Raw genomic sequence first — 5,651 nt, forward strand, 5'->3', positions numbered from 1 at the left:
ATTCATAACCAGCAAGAAGAGGAAAACAGATCTATGATGTGTTCCCGCTAGAGTGGGATATTCACAGGGGTCAATGGAACAAGGTCTGGGGAATCAGGGACACTTGAATCAAGATAACATAAGAATGATTGTATATTAGAAAATATGTACTCAAGGTGTATCAAAACCTCAAGGGTCCCACTGAATTCTCAGTATTGGCAAATTGTTCAGGGATAAAGACGCCAAAAGGAAACCAGGATGGCTCTTAAAAAAGAGAACAGATTGGGGGATTAGGGCCCAGAGCAGCAAAGGAAGTGGTGTAGCTGGGCCTCTGTCCCTCAAGCCAGATCGCTGGTCAGTGAGTTTCAATGCATGAGGTTCAGCTGCTCTCCAAACACAGTCAAAGCCAGGAGGGCTCAGATTGGAGACTTTGTGGCCTGGTTTGCACTCAGACCATAAAGTGCATCACAAGCAGTATCATTGTGAATACTTGGTCACCGACCCCTTGGCATTTTTCAGATCCCAATTATTCACCACAGTTGAAAGTTGGGCAGATAGGGGATGGCCCCAGTATTTGCTTTAGCTATGGTAAAGAGGAAGAGCCAGTGGGACTCTGAAGTCTTGAGGACTTTTACCCAGTGAACATATCTTTTCTTGCATAGGATAAGGCACCTCCTCCTAGAGAAATTCTGCATTCCTCAACTTTAAGAATTTCAGGCAGAAACTATGAATAACTAAGAATCTGGCAACAGCTCTAGAGTCCTCCATCAAGATTGCACTCCCCCAACAGGGGGCTGGAGTATAAACACAAGGAACAGTGGATGATATGTATCATTCCTCACGGAGAATCACAGATGTACTGGGGGAGAAGGAAAAAGAATTGACAGTGTTGAAAGACAGACACGAAGACCAAGAGGAATGGTGGAGAAGGAGGTTTGTATGACGTATTACTGTAAGTTATGAATAGGTCTTTGTTAATAGTCTTTGAAGGAGGCAAATAGAGATTACAATTTCCTTTAAATACTTCCGGTTGCCAGACTCTGTTTATTGGATTGTGACACCCTACGGAGACTGGGGACCATGGAGCTCAGGCTAAATTTTGGGTTACACCAGGCTGCACCCTTTTGAGAAGCAGAGACGAATATAAGTGACAGTATTTTATGCCTCATAAATATTTGTTGTTGAATAAATAAATGAATTGATTAATGAAAAATTGCAGGTAGCGAAGAGAAGAGATGACATATAAGAGAAAGAAGCAGGGGCGCCTGGGTGGCTCAGTGGGTTAAAGCCTCTGCCTTAGGCTCAGGTCATGATCTCAGGGTCCTGGGATCGAGCCCCGCATGGGGCTCTCTGCTCAGCAGGGAGCCTGCTTCTCTTCCTCTCTCTCTGTCTGCCTCTCTGCCCGCTTGTGATCTCTGTCTGTCAAATAAATAAATAAATAAAATCTTTAAAAAAAGAAAGAGCTGTGAACTGAAGGAGAGGTAAGGTTGTTACACGCAGCGGAGCAATTAATGGGCAAATGGGGTCATTGTTCTTAGAGGACAAGAGACTAGAAGATGATCGAGATAAAGAAGAGGAGTGGTTCTGTGGGTTAGAAAAGCTAAGGCCAGGAAGATGGAACTGGGCGTGGCTTTATGCAGATGCCAGAGAGAATGTTCTCAAGATACTCAAGGCATAGTGGTTCCATGTTGGCCTTGGATTCATTCTCTTAGTAAAGGTTTATCGAATGCTTACTTATCTGACAGGTATTGTATTAGGTCCTGGAGGCTAATCATAAACAAGGCACAGCTCTGACTAGTCAAATCTTACAGTCTGGTGCAAAGCTCAGCAAGCTGCCGCCAAATGCAACCTGTTTTTGTAAATAAATGTTTGTTGTTGGGCGCCTGGGTGGCTCAGTGGGTTAAGCCACTGCCTTCGGCTCAGGTCATGATCTCAGGGTCCTGGGATCGAGTCCCACATCGGGCTCTCTGCTCGGCGAGAGGCCTGCTTCACTCTCTCTCTCTCTCTGCCTGCCTCTCCGTCTACTTGTGATCTCTCTCTGTCAAATAAATAAATGAAATCTTAAAAAAAAAAAAAAATGTTTGTTGGAACACACTCATTTGCCTACACATTATCTATAGCTGTTTTTTAAAAACAGCTTTATTGAGATGTAATTCACATACTGTTAAGGTTCACCCTTTTAGCATTTACAACCTAGTGGTTTTTAGTATGTTCACAGAGTTGTGCAATCATCGCCATTATCTAATTTTACCCCCCCCCAAAACCCATACTCATTAACAGTCACTCCCCCATTCGCCTTCCCACCCAGCGCCTGGAAGCCACTAATTCACTTTCTGTCTTTATTGATTTACCTATTCTGGACATTTCATCTAAATGGAATCAAACAGCCTTTTGTGTCTGGTTTTTCTTACTTAGTGTATGTTTCCAAGGTTCATCATGGTAGAATGTATCAGTATTTCTATATATGGCTCTGTGATGGCTTTTGCACTCTATTGACAACATAGCTGTAACAGATTCTATGGCCAGTAAAGCCCAAGAAATTTACTAGTATTTATTAAACATGATCAAAAAGTTTGTGGTGTTTGGTCTAAGGTGGGGAAAGAGATATCTTAGAATCTTGGTCTTGGTGAAAAGTGTACAAGTCAGCAAGTTTAACGTCTCACCTAATTCTGGGATCTCTTCATTAGCATCCCTGTTAGTCTTAGTCTGTTGAGAGGACATCTGATGGATTCTTTTTTTTTTTTAAAGATTTTATTTATTTATTTGACAGACAGAGATCACAAGTAGGCAGAGAGGCAGGCAGAGAGAGAGAGGAAGGGAAGCAGGCTCCGGCTGAGCAGAGAGCCTGATGCGGGACTCCACCCTGGGACTGAGCCGAAGGCAGAGGCTTTAACCCACTGAGCCACCCAGGCGCCCCATCTGATGGATTCTTGACTTGACTTGCCAGTAATGTATCAGGAAATATCAAGAAAGAACTGACTCCTAATGGAGAAGTCATGAAAAAGTGGAAGGAATGGGTGGGAACTGGGGGCATAGTAAGACCAGTACCTTAGATTTTAAAAAACCAAATTTTAGAAAACCAAAGAAAAGAATAACTTGACCCAATAGATAAAAATTCAAAAAGGGCACAGGTAATTGAATGGGAGGACATCCATGTTCATGGATTGAAAGACTTCATATCATTAAGATATCAAGACCACCCAAAGGGATCTTCAAATTCAGTGCAACCCCTGTCAAAATCCCAGTGACGTATTTTTTTAGAGAAACAGAAAAATCCATCCTAAAGTTAATATGGAATCTCAAGAAACTCTGAATAACTGAAACAATCTTGAAAAAGGACAGTCTCCCTGGGAAGTGTTTGGGATCCTGGGGGTGCCATTTTGTTTGCCACAATGATTGAAGAGCCCCAGTGGCTTGCAGAGATGCTGGACTGTGTGCGATGTGTGGACAGACCCACACAGTGAAGAACTGTCTCACACAGGTTTCCAGTGCCACCAGATTATCCATGTAGGAGAAATCCTTCTTATACTTATCCAAGCCTAGAGGTGAACTCCATTTTACATATGAACACAAGCACAGTTTACATGGCTTTACTGTATATAGTGGATTTTCCTCAAGGGCAATTGCTGGTTACATTGAGAGAATATTCCACTTGGTTTTATTGGGAACTTTACCAAGAGTTGCTCAAAGTTTCAGAAAATCATGTCACTTATGGTAATGTTGCTTGCAATATTTGAGTCAACATACCTGTATCAGCCTGCATTTGTGTCTGTCCAAGCTATGGTGTTTTTATGGCTTGCAGAAGCATATTTGCTTAACCTTTATTTCTAAATGTTAAATAGGGAGGTAAGAGATCAACAGTATCCAGATGCATGTCATCTTACTTCTCTTAAATCCAAACTTATTCATCATAAGGAGTCACAAGCATGTGCCTGTTTCATGCTATCTTCTTGCCTAGCTGTGCCTGAGTCTTTATGTATTAAAATACAAATTGTTTCATTATAAATTACTTCCCCTTATTTCTTCTTTATGTCATAGGAATATATCGGTTTTAGGAAGTGATGGGATTATGTTATCTACATTGCTTATGAATTTCATTTCAGGGCATTACAAATATTTTTAATAAAAAGGTAATGTTAGGTCTTGCAGGATTGGGACCACTGTTCTGGAATATTAAATGAACTTTTGTTTTTATTTATTTTTTAAGGGTTTATTTATTTTAGAGTGAGAGGGAGAGTGCATGTGAGCAGGGGGAGGGACAGAGGGAAAGGGACAGAGAGTCTTAAGCAGACTCTCCAACGTGGGGCTTGGTCCCATGACCCGAGATCATGACCTGAGCTGAAACCAAGAATCAGATGCTTAGTTGACAGCACCACCCAGGCACTCCAAAATGAACTTTTATTTTATTTTTTTAAGATTTTTATTTATTTATTTGACAGACAGAGATCACAAGTAGGCAGAGAAACAGGCAGAGAGAGGAGGAAGCAGTCTTCCCACTGAGCAGAGAGCCCAATGCAGGGCTCGATCCCAGGACCCTGGGAACATGATCTGAGCTGAAGGCAGAGGCTTTAACCCACTGAGCCACCCAAGTGCCCCCAAAATGAACTTTTATTTATTTATTTAAAAATTTTTAAAGAATTTATTTATTTATTTGACGGAGATCACAAGTAGGCAGAGAGGCAGGCAGAGAAAGAGAATGGAGGAAGCAGGCTTCCTGCTGAGCAGAGAGCCCAATGTGGGGCTCGACCCCAGGACCCTGGGATCATGACCTGAGCCGAAGGCCAAGGTTTTAACCCACTGAGCCACCCAGACGCCCCCAAAATGAACTTTTAAATATACCTTTAGAACTACAGTTCTCACACACACGCACACACACACGCACACACACGCACATGCACACACATTCACATCTATGTGTCCACATATGCTGCCCATGCAAAGCAATTTCCTTCTTAGAACATAGCTTGTTATCATTACAAGCAATCAGATAGAACATGTGTCAAATAATATCCCCCGGGACATATCAACTTCCTATGGAAAAACTGAACCTAATTTGTCTTTAAATATCCTTCCTGGCCAGGCTTATTTTCTTGGAATGAGACCAAACGAAAACTGTATGGGTGCATGTTACTACTTTTCTAGCATAAAAGGAGCCATGGTTCTTGTCCTTGAGATTTCAAAGCCTGCAGAGCACGGACTAATCTGTGCTACACACATGCTGTTGCAGTGCAAGTTACAGTTGCTGCCATTATGGTAATATCCTTTTATAACATTAGTCCCCTCTTCCTTCTGAAGCGACTGGACTGCTGGACTGTGGAGGGAAGATACTTCGTCTCATCATTTTCTGCATTCATGATTGCAGAGGCCATGGGGTAGGTCATCTTTATAGATTCAAAGTTCCAGGGCCTTTGTTCCCTTGCTATTTCTCTCCTTCCTCCCCACCCTGCATCTGTGTTTTCCTCCTGGTCCCTTCCCTCCCTCCCACTCTGTTCTTCCCTCTGCTGTGCCCCCACATGGCTTGAGTCACTGCCTCCCGTCCTGAAGGCGTGATCGTTAGTCAGGGATGCAGGCTCAGCGTCGCCTGGTTTTCCCTTTGTGTGCAGCCGTGACGGCTCTCTGCAGGATTCTAGGGAAACTGCAGGGACAGCTCGGCTGCTGGCATGGCCCTGGCT

Source organism: Lutra lutra, chromosome 9 (assembly GCF_902655055.1).
Source record: "Lutra lutra chromosome 9, mLutLut1.2, whole genome shotgun sequence".
Classification (NCBI taxonomy): domain Eukaryota; kingdom Metazoa; phylum Chordata; class Mammalia; order Carnivora; family Mustelidae; genus Lutra; species Lutra lutra.